At 38.3% G+C, this 22,841-nt stretch overlaps 1 pseudogene; it reads right to left on the reverse strand.

Annotated features, from left to right (window-relative positions):
- LOC101660480 overlaps positions 1 to 21,637 on the reverse strand; it is a 34,989-nt pseudogene extending 13,352 nt beyond the window's left edge.
- Positions 21,638 to 22,841: the final 1,204 nt, after the last annotated feature.

Genomic DNA, 22,841 nt, shown 5'->3' on the forward strand with positions numbered 1-22,841 from the left:
AGTGGGTGAAGGAGACATTGGTCAGTGTAAGACATGAAATAATAATAATAATAATTTGTAAATTATCAAGGGTTCATGAGGGAGGGAGGGTCGGGAGGGAGGGAAAAATGAGGAACTGATACCAAGGGTTCAAGTAGAAAGAAAATGTTTTGAAAATGATTATGGCAACAAATTTACAAATATGCTTGGCACAATGGATGGATGTATGGATTGTGATAAGGGTTGCATGAGTCTCTGATAAAATGATTTTTAAAATATTCTACATATTATTAATTATATTGTGTCATGGATTCTGTTAGATCTAGATTTCAGAGAGATCTCACTTTCACCTATCCCCTTTTCTCACTGTCCGTCTGAAGAGTGGACAATCTCTAAATTGATTACTATGACCCTATCCTAAGGCATGCATACTTTTAACCCACTCTTTCACTGTTTCACTTTGTTTATCGGTACAATTATCACAATCAATTTCAGAACATTTTCATCTTGTACTCATCATCGTCAGCTCCTCATCCCCCACCCCCCACTCCCAATTCCCATAGGCGATTATCTATCTTGGCTCTATAGACAGAAAAATCATACGTTATATGAACAAGAAGCAAACAAACAAACTCAACAAAATTGACAAGACAGAACGTAGAAAAACCTCATTCCAAAATAAAGCATATGATATTAAAAATGGAAAATTTTTTAAGCTGGGCCAAAGGGAGATCAAATGATAAGGTGTTACATTTTAACCTAACTAGTTAGGTCACCTATAATTAATTCTACAGTGTTCTCTCTCTGATGGCAAGGCTATTGGACTACTATTGGAGGGGTGATGCCAGAGGCTTAATCCATTGTGAGAACCTGCAAATGGATTTTGGTCTTCTACTGCCCTACCCTACTTTTTTGAATAATGCTTGCTGTAATCCACCTGGGTGTTCACAGATTTCTGTAGTAGAATATGAAATCTGCCAGTTTATCAAATAGAAAACTTCTTTGTCAGTGTATGTGTGCTTGCTCATGCACAGGAAAGCAGGATACTTGGCCCCCTTGGATCACTTCCTGGCATCCATTTGACTCCAGAACTTTATCCTGATTGTCCACCTTCAATATTCTAAAGAAGTTTATTTAAATTAAAGTGCACTATCTTCAGTACATGAGTTAAAAGGGGGCTGAAGAAAGTTAGTAGCAATATAGAATGGATGCTAATGTTGTGGCCTAAACATGACCTCTAATCATTTGTTGCTTCGAAGAACGTGTATTTGAAAAGCAGAATCCCATTCAGAGGAAGCCATTTTGTACTTTCAAGAATGAACAATTTAAACTTTGTGTTTACAAATGTTTGGAAGCTCATAGGCTTACAGTCAGCGTGGTATGGATTTAGGTCAGGGTCTCTTTTTGAGAGAGGAAATGTGTTCTACATTTCTCTTATATTACCTTGTCTGAACTTAGAACCATTAAATGCCTAGCATTTAAAGTGATGGATGTTACAGGAGTGGTTTCTGAGAAACTTTGTATCTTCATTAATATATTTGTCTACTCTAAACAGAACAGATATCAAATATCGGATACTTAAATTACGTTGATCTAAAATGTAGATTCCAAATACTGAAGTGAGGTGGGACATGAAGATTTTGAGATGTGGTCTACTCTCCAGAGGCTTAAACTCTGAGTGCACTAATGAGGCAAGCACATATGAAAGGATATCTATTAACCCATGAGAAGTACCTTCATGTTTACTACCCTGAAGTTCTGTTCAGTTCTAGAAGGCAAAATACAGTATAACCCTGGTACTCGACCACATCAGTACAAGACGTAATCGGATTTCAACGCGAAATGTTGACAAAATTTTGCATCGGAGCTCAAACAAAACATTGGAATACAACCCAACACATGTGATTTTTGTAAACAAAAGCAGTTCGTGTTCCGGTACTCGGCTTTAGTTGGCATTGTTAGTACGTGTTGTTTAAACCTTTTGCAGCTGTGTTCCAAACATTTTTCTATAATTTTCTTTGTTTTTGTGGCTTTTTATACCGTTTATAGATAAAATACATAGGTCCTAAGAAAGAGGTTTTTTTAAAAAAAATCATTGTGATAAGGAACTGGTTAACCATGTTATCGATATTGTTGATAATTTAGTAAACCCTTTTAGGAAACAGTTAAGGAAACACCAACAGCAGAGCACATTAGATAGATTTTTTTCTTTTCTGTTTTGTTTTTTTTTGAGAGAGAGAGCCGGGCAGGTCCTAGTGAAAAAAAGACAAAGAAGGGGGGAAAAAACCTCCTGAAAAGTAGCTACCAGTTGATTTTATGGAAGGAGACATCCCTCCTCTCCATATCCGTGTCCACAGATGCAGATCCTCATCAATCTCAAGGTATGGGCCATAGTGCAGTTGTTAAACACTTTTTTAATATGTGTTTCTTATTTAAATTGTATTATTTAACTCTGAACTTATTTACTCTGAAATTTCTGTGTAATATTTTGTATAAAAAGGCAAAGTTAGGGTAAAACCTTGGTGGTTGAGAACGGATTAATCCATTTTCAGCTATTTCTTATGGGAAAAATTGATTCGGAACTCGACTGAATCGCATCTCAATACTCCTTCTAGAACATATTAGCATCGAGGTTCGGGTTTCTACTGTAATATTAATCAAGGTCACAAGGACTTCAAATAAAAATAAAAGTCTAAACGAACTTTGAAACATTTGTATAGGCCAAGAAGGATGGGTTATCCTAGTTTGCAAAGCAATTGTGAAAAATAGTCTTGAAAATAGTGATACTCACTTTCTGGTATCATTAATCGTAAGTCCTCTTTTAGTTTAGGGAGGACTGACTAGCTCATTTCTATGAATATATATAGCAAGGGCAGTAAGATGTCACTTCCAATATTAGGTTATAAGATGACTGCAGCTTCAGCCTTAGGTGGTCCTTCTTCCATCTCTCAAAGCCTTGTGCTGAGAGAAGTTAGGGTCCTTCCTATGAGAAAGCTCAAAATGCAAGAAACCGATACCGCCATCCAACAGCAAGGGAGAACCAGAGGTCTACCAATGGCCACATGAGTGGACTTCAAATGAATTTTCCTCTAGTTGAATCTTGAGATGACTGCTGCCTGGCCAATACCATGACTGTGTGCTTGTAAGACACCCTGAGCCATGCCTGAATTCCCGATCCACAGACACATGAAGTAATAAATATTTATGATTTATTAAGTTTGGGGATAGTTCCTTACACTGAAACAGATGATACAGAATTGAGCTTGCAATAGATTAACTCAAGGTTTATAAATTAAAGTAAATGAAAGAAAAAAACAGTGAAAGAAAAAACATCTCCATGATTGGACATGGCAGAGTTGTTAGGTACCATCAAGTCAGTTCCAACCCGTAGCTACACTACGAACACCAGAACGAAACCCTGCATAGCCCTTCACTCCCCTTGCAATTAGCAGCCATGGTGTCAGTCCATCTCATTGAGGGCTTTCCTCTATCTTGCTGCCCCTCTACTTTACCAAGCATGATGTCTGTTTCCAGGGACAGATCTAGCCTAACAATCAATGTTCATAGAAGCAGCAGTCGGGAGATCAGAAGATATGTTGCCTCAGGTAAATCTGCTGCCCAAGACCTCTTTAGAGTATTGAAAAGCAGGAATGTTAGTTTGAGAATTAACTTGTGCCTGACTCAAACTCCATTGCTTCATATGCACGTGAGAATTGGGCTTTGAATAAGGAAGCCCGAAGAACAGTTTATTCATTTGAATTGTGCTGCTGGAGAAGAATACTTAAAGTACCATAGACCATGAAAAGGACAAACTGATCTGTGTTGGAAGAAGGAAGGCCTGAGTGCTCCTTAAAGGCAAGGATGGCAAGACATTTTCTTACAGACTTTTAACATCTTGCCAGGAGAGACCAGTCCCTGGAAAAGGACATCATGTTTGGTAAAGCAGAGGGGCAGGGAAAGAGACATAGGGTCTCAATGAGGTGGACTGACACAGAGGCTACAACAAGGGGCTCAAGCACAGAAACAATTATGAGGATGGTGCAGGGCCAGGCAGGGTTTCCTTCTGTCGTGCACAGGTTGCTTTGACTCGGAACTGAGTCAATGGCATCTAACGACAAGAATATCATTTCGTCTCCCTTTTGACTCATTTAAAATTTGCGCTAGTTTTAATTATTTTCTGTTATCTTTTCAACTGATTTTTTCCTATGGTTAATTTTGTTATTGTTATGAGAGTTTGGTTTGGGGGGCTTTGTATTTTGTGCTTTTTGTTGTTATATGTTTTACTTTATGAAATGAAATCCATGATTGGTAAATCTACAGAGACAGTGTCTGGATTAATAATTTTGGGGAGTTGTGGCAGGGGAGGTTGGGGAAAATGGGGAGTTAATAAAAATGAGTACAAGAAAGAAGAATATGTTCTCAAATCGATTGTAGCGATGATTGCACCACTTTTAAAAATACGTGTAAACTATTGAGCTATATAATATGTGGGTTTTATGTCCATAAACCTGTTTATTTCTTTAAAGGGAAAAAAGACTTGCTAAAACCATTGCTGACTTAGAATAGCTCTGCACATGTCCAAGTCTGGGCCATTTTAAAAGTGACATCAGAAGCTGAACGCTGCAGAAGAAATATATTTTACTGAAATAGATTAGACACCTCCCTAGAGGAGTCAACAGAATGAAACAACAAGCCTCGGGTTGCTACAATATAATACCTAGATGGCTCATGATTGAAAAAAAGTGCAGCTCAAGCAAAGGTACAGAGAAATATGATTCCTATCGAGAAGGAAAGATGAGAAGCGGACAAAAGCTGTGTTGGGAGGGGCCAGAGGTCAGACTGATTAGGCTACGAATTCAAAGCAGCTATTATAAACATATTCAAGTAACTACAGGAAACTATATGAAGTAAAGGATTCTATAGTGAAAACGTTTCATCAAATAGAGAATATCAATAAAGCTTCAGAAATTATTTTTAAAAGAACTAAATAGTTTAAAGTTGAAATATTTTACTTACAAATAAATTCATTGGAGGGGCCAACAATAACAAAAATGAATTAATGATTTTGAAGATTAATTGAAACCAGCTATGCCATAAAGACAAGGAAGGGGAAAATGAATACGTATATGTCTATAAATAAATATATATTATATGTAGAGAGAGAAAACCTGAAAGAAATGTGGGGCATCATTAAGCAAACCAGTATAAGCATAAAGGGAATACCAGGAAAGACAAGACAGAAAATAACAACCAAAGCATTTGAAGGACTAATGACTGCTATATTTATTAAAAATACTTAATCTAACATATCCATTAAGTTCAACAAGGAGATATACCCTAAGACACAACAAAAGTATAAAAATGTTAAAAGCCAGAGACAAGGAGCAAATACTGAAAGCAGAAACAGTGATTATCATTCTGATTCTTCCTCAAAATCAATGGACAACAGAAGGAAATGAAAGGATATGTTTGAAGTATAATGGGGGGGCTTTCAACCAAGAATATTGTAAACAAGAAAACCATGTTTCAAAGATGATTAAAAATAAAAAGCATTTCCAGATTTTGTTTAAAAATCTGAAAAAAATATTAATAGTCAAAATGTCTTTTGATAAACAGCAAAAGAAGTTCATCATGTTAAGAGCAAATAACCCCAGAGAGCAACTCAAAATCTTACACAAAATTGCAGAGTACAGTAAAGGTAATAATATAGAAATTTATAAAAGTATTTCTTGTCCTTTTCTCTTTTAAATGATAAAAAGAAATAGTGTTATATACATTACATCATAAAATAATTATTTGGTAATAAAAAGGTTAATATTAGGAGGTTTCAAAATGTTAATGGAAAATTGAATGAAAGAAAAAGGGCATTTTCCTGCAAACTTTTTGAATCCCCCTTGTATCACACAATACAGTTCCAAGGATGGTTTTTATAAAGGAACAAAAATGTTAGCAAAGAATTGCTGGTTGTGGTGTAGTATAATGCATGTGCTGTAACAAACTGTTTGAGAGCTATTTAATAAGTAAAACAGAATTATCATATGGCAAGTAATTATAAACCTATTCATCTAGACCAAAATTGGAAGTACATGCCCCCAAAACAACTTAGGTACAAAGTTTCATTTCAATAATATTTATGAAAACCAAAAGGTAGAAACAAGCTAAATCCATCAGCTTACAAATGGATAAACAAAAAATTTATCTAGACTTATAATGAATACTATTCAGACATGAAAAAGAATAAAACATTGATATGTGCTACAAAATGGATGCATTTGGTGTGAGGGATGCTAAGTGAATGGAGCCAGAAATAAGTGCGACTTGTACAATTCCCTTTATAGGTAATATTCACAGTGGGCAAATCCATAGAGACAGAAAAAGAGATTAGGACTTGGCGAGGGCTGGCTGGAGGGGCACATAAGGAGTGATTGTTTAAAAGGTGTGTTTACCTTTGGATGTGGTGCATATGTTCTGAAATTAGGTAGTAGTAATATCACATAATGCTGTGAATGCATAAGTGTCACTAAATCATACATTTATGTTTAAAAAATGCTAAATTAAGAATTTTTAAAAATCAAGACTTTAACAGACATAGAAAAGCTGTTGGATGTCCTGGAATTGATGATAAAGATGGTTGCATGGCTCCTATAACTGTGAATTAACTATTTACATGTATGAGATGTGAACTATTTGTTGGTGAAATTGTTGAAAATATACAAACTATCTGAAAAAAAATTGATGGCATTTGTTGTCAGTAGCTTTCCCTTGAAAGACATATTCAAAGAAATTATTTAAAGAGAAGGAAAATAGGATCGTTCCAAAACTGAGATATACACAGGGTCAGAGAAGGAATCAATGAAAGCAAAACAAAAATATTTTGTTTTTTTATATTTAATTCATTTAGTTGATAATTTTAATATTTTAAATATTTTATTGTGATAAAAATATGTAGCAAAATTCATTAAACATTTTTACACTTTAATTACATTTATCATGTTGTGCAATACTCACTGTTGCTTCAAACTTGTTCATCCAACCTTAACAAAAAATTTGTGCCATTTTAGAAAAACTCCCACTATTGTAGTCTACTCACTACAGATAACTACTAATGAACTTTGGTCCCTATAGGTTTGCCCCGTCTAGATATTCTGGATCATTCAGAGAAGTGGGATCATGTAGCATGCGTCCTTTTCTATATGACATAGCTCATATAGTTTCTATATGACATAGGGTTCATGCGAGCCATAGCACAAGTCAGAGCTTCATTTCTCTTTATAGATGATAATATTATATTGTATGTATACAATATATTTTTTAAAGAACTAAATAGTTTAAAGTTGAAATATTTTACTTACAAATAAATTCATTGGAGGGGCCAACAATAACAAAAATGAATTAATGATTTTGAAGATTAATTGAAACCAGCTATGCCATAAAGACAAGGAAGGGAAAAATGAATACGTATATGTCTATAAATCAATAGATATTATATGGAGAGAGAGACGTATACATTAAATGTATACGTGACGTTTTATACTTGGCTCATTTACACTTTCTGGCTATCATGAATAGGGTTAGAATAAGAATTAGTGTACAAGTATCTGATTGCATTTCTGCAATTAGGATGTAAACACTAATAAAATGAAAACTGAAGGACAATCTATGTATATTTTAGAACAGTGTACACTGCCATGAGGGAAAAAAAGATGCATTTTATAGTTTGAAGAAGTCAACTCGTTTAGTAAAAAAACGACGTAAAAATGACAATAAAAATGGGCCATGAACACAACAGACAGTTCACCAAGTAAAATATTCACCTTTTATGTATAACAAGCACAGAAAAAGGTGCTCGCCATCATTAGCCATTATCAAGATACAAATAAAAAACACAGGCTACATCACCACAGCCATATTAGAATGGATAAATTTACAAAACATAAAGCATTAGATGTTGGTGAGTTTGTTCATAATTGGGAACTGTCATCCCTTGCTTGTGGAGATGTGAAATGGCATAACTGCTTTAGAAAACAATTGAGCAGTTTCTGAAAAAGATGATCATAAAACTACATGAGTCACAATTTCAGTTAAAAGCATCTACCCAGATTTGAAAGCATGCATGCCAATAGAAGCCTATGCAACATGTTCGCTGCAGTACTTTTCCCACTAGCCTCAAAGAGAAAACAACCAAAGTGTCCACGAGCAGAAGTATGAATAAGTAATGTGTAATACACTCAACCACCACTGTGCCCACCAAATAAAACCAAGCCCCCTACCATCAAGTCCATTCTGACACATAGCGATCCTATAGGATAAAGCAGAACTGGTTTCTGAGACTGTATATCGTTAAGGGAACAGACAGCCATATCTTTCTCTAGCCGTGATTTTGTGGTTTGCAGCCCAATGCTTCACACAGTGCAGCCCAGGGCTCCCAATGGAGCTTATTCAAACATTGAACCCTGATGCCTGCTGTCCTTGAAAACATCATGCTTCCCAGCCCCTAGATGACGGCTGAAGACAAATTGGGTGCATAAGCAGATGTGGTGAAGACAGAGGATGGTGCCCAGCTATTAAAATATATAGTGTCTGGAGTCTTAAAGGCTTGAAGTTAAACAAGCGGCCATCCAACAGGGAAGCAACAAGCCCACATAGAAGAAGCACACCAGCCGGTGTGGTCGTGAGGTGTCATTGAGACCAGGCAATGGGCATCAGAAGATTCACAACAAACAGTAAATAAACAAATAAACATGCATTGGTGAGAATGGAGGGGGTTTGAGCAGAGACCCAAAGCCCATGTATGGACAATGCAATAAGCCCCCACAGAAGGGTCGCAGGGAGGAGATGCAGTAGATGCAGGGTGCAGTAGAGCACGAATGGGTCATACAATATACCTCTGATCCCTGGAGGCCTTCTCACCCCCTGCTATCACGACCTCAATGCGGCTTCCCAATCTAGACTAGATGGGAGCATGTCCATAGGAATAGGCAAGAGATAAAACTCACAACACATGGACCCCAGGAACAGGAATGGGAATAGAGATACCAAAAGGATAGAGGAAGGCGAGGGGGGGGGACACTGAACGCAATGAATGGCACATAACCACGCACTTCCTTCCAAGGGGAAGAACAACAGAAACCGGAGGGGAAGGGAGACAGCGGACAGTGTGATATTTGACAATAATTAACAATCTACACTCAGGGGACCACGAGGGTTGGGGGGAGGAGGAGGGAGGGGAAAAACGAGGAGTTGATCCTATGGGCTCAATGGAAAGTAAATATCTAGAAAAGAACGATAGAATATATGTATGAATATGTCAAATACAATTGATGTATGCTTTGTAACAAGAGTTGTAAGAGCGGCGGCTTCACTGGCTCAATACCTGAGTTACTGAACCCGTCCGCAAGCTTCTCAATAAAGCCTGCTTCTAAATAAAGCCTGCTTCTAAAACTTAAAAAAAAAAAAAAGAGTTGTAAGAGCCCCCAATAAAATGTTTTTTTTTTAAACCCACCTGCTAATAATAAGTCAGTTACAAAAGGGAAATGTTGTATGATCTCACTTCTATGAAATAAGCAATTATAGAGAAACCAAAAATTATTAATGGTGACCACGGATGAGTTGAGGTTGTTAAATGTCTTTAAGTCAGTTCTGGCTCATAGACATCCTACAACGGAATGAAACATTGCCCAGTCCTGTCCTATCGTCACAATTGTTATGCTTGAGCACATTGTTTGCAGCCACGATGTCAATCCATCTGGTTGAAGGTTCTCTCTTTTTTGCTGACCCTCTGCTTTACCACACATGATGTCCTTTCCCACGAACTGGTCTCTCCTGAGAACTTGTCCAAAGCACTTAAGACAAAGTCTCACCATCCTCAATTCTAAGGTGCAATTTCTTCCTAGATAGAGTTCTTTGTTCTTCTAGCTGTCCATGGTACTTTCAATATCCTTCACCAACACCATCATTCGAATGCATGGATTCTTCTGTTGTCTTCTTTATTCATTGTCCAACTTTCACAGGCATATGAGGGGATTGGAAATACCATGGCTTGTGGCAGTTAGGCACACCTTTGCCCTCAAAGTGACATCCTTGTATCTCAACACTTTAAAGAAATCTTGTGAAATAAATTTGCCCAATGTAATACATCATTTGATTTCTTGACTGCTGCTTCTAGGAGCATTGACTATGGAGCCAAATAAGATAACATCTTTGATGGCATCCATCATTTCTCCGTTTATCATGACGTCTATTGGTCTCATTGTGAGGATTTGGGTTTCTTTTACATTGAGTTGCAATCTATGCTAACGGTTGCAGTCCTCGATTTGTATCAGCAAGTTCTTCCTCCCGATTAGTGGAAAAGAGTGCAAATGAGAGATTTGTTGAGGACGACAGCACAACTGGAATCATGCAATAAAATGTAATTGAAATATACATAAATCATCGTTCCAATTATTTATTGGCATATAATTCATATATCATACAATTTCAGCATTCAATCTTATGAAGAACAGTTGTACAATCATCACCACACTTAATTTCTGTACAAAGATTATTGACATGGCCTGTTTTCTTATATCTATTTTCATCATAGTAAAAAAATTTTTTAAAAACCAACTCTTGATGTACTTGGCAAAGTTTAGGCCCAATACTTCCTGGGAGAAGTCTAGGGCTGCCAGGTATTTATTTCCTAAGTCCTATTTTCATGCCCTCTTGTTTGCTACTGGTGTCACGTCCTCTCAGCTTCAGCTAGAGCACATTGATTTTATGTTTTGAACTAGTGAATCCTCACAGACAAAGCAGCATGGCAGAAATTCACTTACAGCTCAAATTGATGAAGTACTTTGAGTAAAAGCCATGGAGACAGGACTTATTTGTCTCAGAAACGGCACGGCACTGGGAGCATGGGGAGATTAAGGAAGGGTCCGACACACCCTGAAAAAAACATTTCCCACCCCGTTTAGAGATCTCTTGATTTTATTTATTTCAAGCTTGAACAAGATGGGTTTCTTTCGTAGTGTACCTGGCACTTGTAATTCTTGGAAAAATGTTTAACCCAGTCATCTCTAAGTATACAAGTATACTTTTCTAAAAAGGCCTCACATCTACCCACTGCTAGTGAGTCGATTTCAACTCATGGTGCCCCTTTAGCACAGAGTAGACCTGCTCCATAGGGTTTCTGAGGCTGTAAATCTCTACAAAAGAAGGGAACAACCATAGCTTCGTCCCACAGCGTGGTTGGCTGGTGAGTTTGAACTACCAACGTTGTGGTTAGCAGCCCAACAGGGGGTAAGCCACTGCCTCAGCAGGGCTCCGTTCTAAAGGGCCAGATGTTGTTAAAACCTAGATACCTTTGGCTCTTTTTCCTTAACAATGTTAAACATTTTTCCTGCCCAGTGGCCTACTCCATTTTATTCTCAGATCTAAGTCAGCCATATATAATGACCTTTGTTTTTCTCTCAGTCCTGAGGTGACACCAAAATACTCAAAGCTTGTACAAATCATGGCATCATTTAACCTGAGATTAGAAAAACCAGATGATGTCAGTTAAGATGTGGGCTATAATAGATATATTCTATTAGAATAGAAGTGTGTGATACAACTGCAATTTATTTCTTTAAAGTTCAGATTTACTATTGGCTGGGACTGGAGGTCTCTGTGAGACTATTGTCCTGAGCTACTCTTCAAACTTTGAACCAAAACAAGCCCCTGGGATCATCTGTTAGCTAAGTCATAGGTCGGCTTACAAAATAAAGACTACCACTGGTGAGTACTTAAATCATATCTAAAAAAATATCTACATGAGGCAAATCAGTCAACAATTACTTTAAAACAAAGATGAGTAGGTAAAAGGACAGGGGAACTAAATGAATAGGGACACAACAACCAAAATGGAAATAATGAGAATGTTCATATAGTGTGAAAAATGTCACCGTGTCACTGAACAATATGTGTTGAAATCATTCCATGTGAAATTAAACTTGAATGCAACTTTCCCTAAAAATAAAAGACATTTTTAATGTCCAAAACTAAGGGAAAGATGATTTTTAAAAAACACATCATTGCCTTTTTAACTTTATCTTTTTTTCTTGAAATTAAATTTTGGGAATCCTTAACAGCAGATACTGTATCTTTTCTGAAGGCTAAAACACTCTGAACTTTGAGAATGTTTCATGGGTTATATATGTGAAAAATCCATCGCTTCATTATTTCACTACTGACTTCATGACTGAAAACACAAAAAAGATGCAAAAATTCCTGTTTTTGTATTTACTGGACCTAAACTTACCATTTCATTTATACGATGGTAATTTTTTATGAATGTGATGAACACTAAATACTATGGAAAGTTATGGTTTTGAGATTCTTCCTTTAAGAGCTGTCAAGAGATCTTCCAAAGGTTATAGAGAAAAGCAGAGGTTTGGGGCTACAATTCTAGGACTCATTTAATTACATTTTATCCATTACGGAAAAACTCAGGCATTAACAAATTTAGAATTCATGAAATTTTCAGGATATATATTATCCCATTAACAACCCTCAATCTGACTTCCCCCAGACTACTAATTAAGTGGAAACACTTGCCAGTTTTCTCATTTATTCCTGCATCGATAGAACAAATGTTCATTAAATCACAATCTATGAGACAGCCATGATCTTGACAGTAAGCAGAATGTTTTCATCCTCCCCCCACACCCCCAGCAGCTTTGTAAGTAGATTAAGACAAATAATGTTCTGGGAACAAATCCTATGTTGAGGTGGGTCGCTTCTCCTATGTTAGAGATGTTGTTTGGTGCGTTGGAGACCGTTTTCACTCCTAGCAACAAAATGTAACACCTCTGGGTCCTGGGCTATCCTGACACATGTCAAGGGCCTTCCTCCAATCTCAGTGCATATTTTCCACGTAGTATTTTTCAATGACGTGTGTGGTATATAGAGGTTTGGGGTTGTTGCTTTTCTTTTGGAAGCTCCACATTATATGGCAATGCCATCAGCCCATGAAACTGTGTCATCAAAGCAATGCAAGGAAAAGAAAGAGGAGATAATTGAAAAAAGACCTTCAAGAAGTAATGAATAAAATGTTCTTAAACCTGGCAAAAGACCATAAACCTACAAATTCAGAAAATTAAGTAAGTCCAATATAGGATGATCCTACAGAAAAAAATACTAAACCACACTATAGTAAAGCTTAAGAAAACAATGAACTTAAAAATCAGAGAGGGATAAACACCTTTCTATAAGCAAATTTTTAAAGCAGTGGGTTGACTTCTCATCAAAATTCATGAAGGCGAACAAGGAATGTGCAAACATTTTTAAAATGCTGCTGATGTCAGTTGCTGTTCGATGCCATCGAATTAGTTCAACCTCTAGCAACCCAATGTACAACAGAAGGAAACTTTGCCCAGTCCTGAGCAACTCTCACAAGTTTAGTTATGTTTGAGGTCCTTGTTGCAGCCCCTGGGGCAATTTATCTCATGAATGGGGCTTCCTCATTTTAAATGCCCCTCCGTTTTATCAAGCATGATGTCTTTCTCCCAGAAATGGTCCCTCCCATCCAAAGTACTGAGACAAAACCTCAAACCATCCTTGCTACAAAAGGAGCATTCTGGCTGTACTTTTTCCAAGACTGATTTGTTTGTTCTGGCAGTGAATGGTACTTTAATATTCTTCACCAACACCATAACTCAAATGTGTTCTTCTGTGGTCCTTTTTTATTCAATGTCAGCTTTCACATGCATATGAGGCTATTGAAAATAATATGGCGGAAGTTGAGTGCACTATAGTCCTCAAAATGACATCCTTGCCCTTTAACACGTTGAATTGGTCTAATGCAGCAGATTTGTCCAATGCAATACACTGTTTCATTTCTTGACCGCTGTTTCCATGAGCGCTCATTGTGAATCCATGTAAAATGAAATATTTACAACTTCAATCTTTTCTCCATTTATCATGATGATGTTTAGTGATCCAGTTTTGAGGAATTTTGTATTTATACCTCAAAAGGGCAGTTTTTGCATACTCAGGGGTTTTACATCATGCTCCTTTTCAGTGTTTGATGAGTTGGGGGCACGCAAGAAGACTGAAGGGACAATATCCAGGCAGAAGGGTAGATAGGGTAAGATTTCTCATTGAAATGTTCCTTGGACAGCACTCGGCACGACCAAGTGTAATGTCATGATAGGCAAAACAGTTTTTCTCTCTTGCAACTTCCCTGAAATATCCTCACCTCAACAAATTCCTGAAGACACTTTCTAAATAAGACCCTGTGATTATCCTCTGTCTTTTCATAAAATTTATTGTGTTAGTCTGGGTACATTAGAGAAACAAATCCACAGAAACTCATATGTATAAGAGAGAGTTTTATATAAAGGTTAAGTGCACATCAAGTAAACATCCCAACCCAGTGCTAACCAAGCCCACAAGTCCAACATTAACCCATTAACCCATATGTCCAATACCACTCCACAAAGTCCTCCTCCATCTCACAAAACAGATGCAATGATGCCGACTGCAAGAGGAAAGCCGAGCCAGAGAATGTGTAAGCATCTCAGTGCTGGCAGGGGTCTCCACACGGCTGCTCCAGCACCCAGGGCTGCATCGGGGTATGTCCATGTGGCTTCTCCTCAGGGATGTCTTGCAGGAAGTGAGCCTTGCCAGCTAAAGCAGGGAACTGGCTAAGGCAGCTGCACCCTGGTCTGACCATCAGAAAGCAAGAGACCCGAGAACTTGAAAGGCGAGGCTCACCGAGCCATTTCTCTCTCCTCCCTTTAATTAACCCTACATGTGTTTATCGGCCAGGTTGACACAATAAACTTCAACTATCGCATCTATCAAGATAGCACCTTTGGAATTCCACCAAACAGTCACCACGATCTTCTGAGGTGTCCTCTCTAGGTTGACTTAATGATGCTTCGGTGTCTTAATTAACATTTTCTATTTTACTTCTCTATTTTTTAATATCCATTGAAATGGTCACACAGAACTCAGACAAAATTCACGATTAAAGGATTTATTAAGGTAGTTAGCAGGTTGTAATGGCAGTGCGAAATGCTCCCAGTTGAGTTGTTCCTATGTTCTTTCAGATCTGCTAATAAAAGCCCACCTGGCATACCACTTTGCTGTAAGCCTCAATCCGAAGGCATTCTGCTCTGTGGGTCAGCAAGCTGAGCTCCTGCATTAAATGTGTAGCGATACCCCACTCCAGTGAGCCTCAGCCCAAAGGCACTCAGCTCCACTTTTCGGGAATCAGCAAGTCCAACTTCCCAATTAAGTGCTCAGAGGCACTCCACACCACCAGCCAGCCGCCTGCACAAAAGCATTCAACTTTACTTGCTCCATGGGTTGAGAAGTCCTTCACTCTCTTCCACGCTTTAGCACTTGGTTCTACTGTTTCTGTTTCTCAGTTGTTGTAGCTGTCCCCTAGATTTAGAGGTTCACTGAGCAGGAATCTTGGGTCCAGAGGATGTGCTCCCCTCCTGACTCCTGCTGGAAATGAGTTCCCTCCTCCTGCTTCTCAGAGGGCTCATTTTATACACAGCAGGAGAGCACTTCAGAAAATCGTGCTTGCAATTACTCACAGGTGAATTATCTCACCATTTTCCTTTACCTTCTCAGCAGACCTATGCAGGGTAAGGGCATTCGGTGGGAGTTAGAGACTGGCTACAAGAGCAATATTAAATAAGTCACTGCCCCTATAAATGCCAGTGTTTAGAGTAGACCTTCACACCCCACACCCCATGGCACCCTAATGAAACTAAGACAAGTGTATTATTTGAGAGAACTTGTCTACAGACATCCACTGATCACAGACATGTTTAAACATGTTTTGCGTGGAATGACTCCATGCGTGTATGAACTGGAGCCCTAGGAGCAATAGTTTTGGACATACCTTGGTAAATTTTGTATATTTCGAAAAGCCTCAGAACAAAAATATAAATATGAAGTGAAGAAACTTAGACTTGATTGTATATAAATGCCATCTATTAAACTATCCCAGCACATGAAGAGGGATTGCTAGATTATTTTATTGAATGTCTAGAATATTTTCAAGCCCATTGTAGAGATTTGAAGGAGTTTTTCAACTCAGATGTAACAATGTTTGAACATGGCTTTAAATTACTTTTTTACAACATTTAAAAACATCTACACTGTGACAAAAGAAATTGTTTTTCTAGCGATATTTAGGAGTTGAATTCATCTAAGCCACTGAATTTGCTTATGCATTAAAGATCTTAGCAGATAATCTACAAAAGCATCTCGTTATTGCAACATGCAAAAGAGGATTATCACTTCCCCAGAGATGCTTACAATATTTTTAGCTCCATTAAGTGGAGTTTATATCTTTGGAATCCCCACTGCTCTCAATTGAAAACTCCAGTTTATTAGAATGGTTTTAAATAAGCTGAATCCCAAACATGGTTAACCCTGATAAATTCATTTCCTGAGAATATACAACTAAGTCTCTTCTCTTTTCTCCTAAAATCTTCATTTATTTGATTTGAGCTGTAATGGTTTGAAATAATAGGCATTTCATTGACCTGTTTGCTCATTTATTTCAATGTCTTAAATGCTTAACTCCTGACAATCTCTCACATTTTCCTGCCCAGCTGAAAATGAACACTTGGACATGCTCTAAACAAATTGAGCCTGTATCAAAGTAAATGAGAAGTTGACACTATTTTGATTGAAGGCACATTAGGAATAATTTTCCTTGAGTAATTCCAAGACATTCTTTATCTGTACACTTCTAAATTCGTGCTGTTAAATGAATTTGCTGGATGAAATTTAATAGTAACTCATGTATAATGATTCAAACTTGGTGCACTATTGACCAACAAGTATGCGATTCAGGCTCCAGCCAGAACAAGTGGAAATAGAAAAAGCAATTGGGTGAAAGCAAGAGTCGTCTGAGCAGAAAGAAGAAACAAAATTAGTTCACAAAGTAGTTCCACTCCCAATTGGTGACTAAGCAAGTAGGTAATGCTTGGGAAAATAAAATAAAAATTATAAAGACAAGAGTAAGTAAAAATAAATTGGGACAAACCTAAGAACCTTGGCACAAGGACTACATAGGCTATCAGAAATAGGGAAGGATACAAATACAGAGGAGTCACAAATTGACAAGTGGGTCATACTGAAGATAAATCACCAGTGTACATCGAAAGAATTCACCAAGAGAGTAATAAGAGAGCCCACAGACTGGGGAAAACAACTTTAGCAGTGACACATCAAAGGCCTTATTACTAAAATCTACAATACATTTCAAGCTTACAGTAAGAAAAAAACTAACTGCCCACTGAGGTGGTGGGCAAAGGTCCTGAACAGAAATTTAATAGGAGCAGAAATCCGAATGGAAAATAAACATATGAGAAAGTGTTCCTGATTATTAGCCATAAGAGTTAAAACAATATAACAATATTATAAGCCATAAGCAAATTAGAACAATAATGAGATACCACCTAACACCCTCAAAGATAGCCCAATTCAAAAAGTTAAAAAATAATAAGTGTTGGAGGGGCTGTGGGGAAACAGGAACTCTCATCCACTGCTGGTGGACCCATAGGCATGAACAGCCATTATGGAAATCGATTTGGCAATATCTAAAACAGATGGAGACTGAGCTATATGACCCAGCAATCCCCCTACTGGGCATATACCCAGAAGAGGCAAGAAGCAAACCACGGCCAGACATCTGTGCTCCAATGTTCATTGCGGCACACTTCACAATTGCAAGGAGTTGGGAACAACCCAAATTTCCATCAACTGACAAGTGGATAGAAAACTGTGGTACATACATACAATGGAGTACTAAGTGTTCTTAAAATGCAATGATGAATGCATGAAGCACATTGCCGCATGGGAAGAACTGAAGGAAATCATGCTAAGAAAAGGACAAGTACAACATGAGTCCACTGAGGTAAGCTTAAAAAAAACACGGGGCATAGGGGAAAAGCTACTGTATACATACATCCCTGGGTTGAGGTCCAGCAACTATGGCAGGGGCCAAACCCAATCCAGGGATACATATGGCAGCCAACTAAATAAGAGGGGGAAAGAAAGTGAAAAAAAGAAAAGAAAAAAAGACATCGGGAGGAAAGGTGCAGGGCACTAATCCACCCAAGGGGCGGGTATTGTTTGTATCTCCACAGAGGAGGAAGAGAGAGACCAAGTTTCAACCCAATATGGTAAGATATGAATACAGAATACCGGCATGTATCAGGGAACCAATAGAGAGGTGTGTGGTCCGACCTCAATATGTGGACACCTCCCCCCCCACAGAAGAATACACTTCAGAGGACAGCACTGGGGCTACAGCTTGGGGAGAGGGGCACATTAGAGTAGAGCACATGGGAGAAACGCAAAGGGATGGAGAGGAAGGAGAGGACATCCTGGCCCACCAAGCTCCGAGGACAATGGTCCTGCTCTGAACAGACAGTAGGGCAGGCCTCACTATGGGACACAGCCTGCCTCACTGAACCATAGTGCTGTGGAGGACAGCACTGGATACACAGGGCAGGAATAGTGCATGGTCTGGTCCCAACCATCACACTGTGGTGAGGCACTGAGGGCATGCAGTAGAGCATCAGGGGGAACAGAGTGATGAAACTCCTGGGGAACACCAAAAATAGCCTTGGGAGTGTGGCACCCCATCAGACTTGCCAGGAAAACACTCGTAAAGGCCAACAAACAGACCTTGAACTAGTTATAGGATTTTCCATTTTTTGTCAGCGCCTTTCTTTTTGTTACTGTTATTTTGTTCTTACTTTCTCCTGTTGTTGTTGTTATTGTTTTGTTGGTTTTGACTTCATTTGTTGTTTTATTTTGCTTTGCCTGTTTTTGCATTTATTAATGTATCTGCTTGTGTACCTAGATAAAATAGGCAGGATAAATAATTCAGAGATGAAAAGAATGGGACCAATGGTTCGGGGATACAGGAGAAGGGGAGGTGAGAGAAAAGAAGGGGGGGGGGATGAATCTAGGGACAAGAAAACAACAAGTGAACTAAAATCAATGGAAGGAAGGTCGTAGAATGCCTAGTGGGGCTCAATCAAAGGCAATGTAGCATTGAGGGGTTATTAAATGTGAATTAAAGCTGAACATGATGGTGGGACAAGAGGGAAGTAAAAAGGAAAGAGGAAAGAACCAGGAGGCAAAGGACATTTAGAAGCCTGATTACAGGGACGTACATATGCAAATATATATATTTATTACAGGGACATACATATGCAAATATATATATATAGAGAGAGAGAGAGGAATAGAACTATGTACTCATATCTATATGTTAAGAATTAAGTTTGAAGATGGACATTGGGCCTCAACTCAATACTCCCTCAACACAAGAACACCTTGTTCTAAGAAGCCGGCATTCTGTGACACTCACCTTCCCGACACTATCGCTGAAGACAAAATGGGTGGATAAGTAAATGTGGTAAAGAAAGCTGATGGTGCCCGGCTATCAAAAGCTATAGCATCTGGGGTCTTAAAGGCTTGAAGCTAAACAAGCAGCCATCTATCTCAGAAGTAACAAAGCCCACATGGAAGAAGCACACCAGCCTGTGTGATCCCAAGGTGTCAATGGGATCAGGTATCAGGCATCTAAGATCCAGAATAAAACCATACCCAAGGTGAATGGGGGGGGGGGCGGTCATGGAGTAGAGAGCCAATGCCCATCTGTAGACAATTGGACATTCTCACAGAGAGCGGGCACAGGGGAGAGATGAGCCAGTCAGGGTGCAGTATAGTACCGATGAAACACACAACTTTCCTCTAGCTCTTTGGTACTTCCTTTACCCCACTATCACGACCTCAATTCTACCTCACATATCAGATTAGACCAGAGCATGCACACTGCTACAGATAAGAGCCCACAACACAGAGAATGCTGGAGAGATAAACCTCTCAGAGCCAACAAGGAGAGTAAAGATCCCAGGATGTTAGAGGAAGGTGGAAGGAGAAAAGGGGGAATTGATCACAAATATTAAACTAGAATCCCCTCCCAGTGGGATGAATAATGAAAAAATGGGTGAGGGGCGATGGAGGATGATGTAAGATATGGACAAAATAATCTATAACTTATCAAGGGTTTGTGAGGGAGGGTGGACGGGGGATGGAGGGGGGAGAAATGGGGAGCTGATATCAGGGGCTCAAGTGGGAAGAGAATGCTTTGAATATGATGATGGTGGCATAGGTGCAAATGTGCTTGACACATTGGCGGAATGTATGGATTGTGATAAGAGAGGTAAGGGCCCCCAATAAAAGTATTTTTTAAAGAGTAAGTAAAAATAAACAGTATTGCTACAAAATCATAAACTTTTCTTAAACAAAAAATATCTAAGTGTGAAACTATTGGGTTTGTTTCCCACTGTATCCTCCATGTAGGTTTAAACAATACTGATGGCAATCTAGCCCTCCCTCTAATCTTTCCACAAATAATTCTATGCGCATTAATTTTCACCACAGCAAAAAGGCAATTTTGGCATCCTTGAGAGACTCAACTCATGATACTTTTAAATATTCCTTGAGTTCAGGGAACAAAAAAGAAGTATAAAGGGGAACGATCAGGGCTGAAGAGTGGATCAGGTAAGATTTCTCAATGAAAGTCGCATAGGACAGTTCTTGCTATTCTCAAAGAATAAGCAGGTGTATTGTGGTGATGGAAAAAAATTCCTCAGCACAGCCCTCCTGGCATTTTTGTCATCACTGCAGTTTTCAACTTCCTTAAAACTTCTTTATAACAAAGCCACCTTAATCGTCCTTTGAGAAAATCTATCAAAATTACCACTTTGGAATTCTGAAGTCACCATTACCTACTGAGCTGACCTCTCCTTTGAAGTTAAGTGGCCAGCAGATCCCCCTTGGAAACCAATGTTTAGATTAGATTGTTGGTGGTGGTATTTTTCCTGAGACATCCTAAGGAGACTAAGAGAAGTGTAATGTTGGAAGAACTTGTCTGCCGCCATCCACTATTGGCAGAGACGTGTCAAAACACTTTGCATGTATAAACTGGAACTATGATAGCAAAGATTTGGACTTACTCTTGTATAAACATGTTAATATTTGTTTTCTATATAACATAGTGGGCCCAAAACTTTTGAAATCCTAGTTATTACCAAATGGAAGTATATGAACTCACTAAATATTTTCTACTTATGATTTTTTTTTCTTTCTAACATACACCAAAACCCAATGTGAATGGAATTCGGACTTGTAATTGATTCCTAGGACAAAGTAGAACTTCTACATTGAATTTCAGACTATAAGTCAGCTGCTTCTTTCTCCCATTGAGCAACTGGTGGCCTCAAACCACAAATATTTCTGTTAACAGCAACTAAGTGTGCCTAACCACTGTATCACCAAGGCTCCTTAATAACGTATAGTGTTTGTTAATGGTGACTCTATGAGACAATTGGGGAAATGGGAGCCCATTAAAGTCAATTTATATGCCCAAATCATGTGATGGGTGAGTGAAACCCAAATCAAACCTACTGTTGTCATTTGTAGACAACCCAACTGTTGTCTAGTCATTCACAAACCTCTAGGACAGAGCAGAACTGCTCTCGAGGTTTTCCGAGAAGGTAGCCTTATCTTTATACCTTGGAGTTCTACTCTGTCCTTTGGGTTAGCAGCTCAATGCTTAACTTACCATGATATCAGGGTTCCACCTCATAGTGACAATATGTACAGTGGAAGGAAACACTGCCCAATCCTGTGCCAGTCTCATAATCATTGCATTTGAGCCACCATGTCTTTTCACCTTACTGAGGAGCTTCCTCTTTTTTTGAAAATCCTCTCCTTCAGCAGTGATGGAAGAGGATGCCTGTTCTTCCACTCACATTGTCCTTCCACTGCTCTCAATAGATTCGCAGATATAGTCCATTCATTTAAGAAGCTGCTACTAATGACAGCTGTATATTGCTTGGCTAAGGAAGAGTAATGGAAAATTCTTTATTATTTCCTTCAGAAAGATGTATATAGTATTCACTACAAAAAATCACATCATATTGATTGAATTGAATGGGCTTGAAATATGATTACTCAGAAAGCATTAAAAATTACTCCATAGAAATTCATAGGAAGAGTTTATACAAATCAAACTCCATTTTGTCTTTTTTTATTATCATTTTTGGAGATCAACTATTGATTTTTTGTAGATCTATTGGAAAATCACAAATGTGTCCCAAGGAAAGCCTGTTAACCACCCATGTTGAGATTTGAAATGTTAACAGGCCTGCCCTTCACTTCATTTTAAGTAATAAAAAGCAAAGTATGTCAATGAAAAGTGCCACTCAATGGAATACAAGCAGCAAGCTTGACTTGCTGTGACAGAGCCAAAATTATTCAAATGGAATTTATTTAACATAGTTCTTGGCTAAGGAAGAAAAGGGTAATGCCAAATTTTTTTTAAAAATTAATTTTACGAATTGGCGGAGAGCACTTCATGTACTGCTATGCAAATAGTAGAGAGAATTAAACATTCCCATAGTGTTCGTTAATGACAGATTTTTAAATTGGGTGTTATGTTCCATTGATAACTGTAGCGTATGACTAATAGTTAACATTAAAATAACTTTGTCCTGGAACTGCTTACTGGGCCATATGGTACCGTTAAGGAATCCATGTTAATATCCAGCTATAGGCAAGGTTCATCTCAGAGGACTTTGGCATCCTACGTGTTACATTTTCAAAGTATGTAATTCAAATGCCTTATGATTTCTATGGAATTTCTTACTTTCAGTGACTCATATTAATAAGTGGATGAATGAATGAGTGCTAGATTAGATCATGGTTTCCCTCTAATGAACATATTGTCACCCACTGCCATCCAGTTGATTCTGACTCACAGCGCTGAGTTGCTAACATCAAGGTCAACA

Source organism: Echinops telfairi, unplaced genomic scaffold (genome assembly GCF_000313985.2).
Source record: "Echinops telfairi isolate 266 unplaced genomic scaffold, ASM31398v2 ScPeMD7_7427;HRSCAF=8465, whole genome shotgun sequence".
Classification (NCBI taxonomy): domain Eukaryota; kingdom Metazoa; phylum Chordata; class Mammalia; order Afrosoricida; family Tenrecidae; genus Echinops; species Echinops telfairi.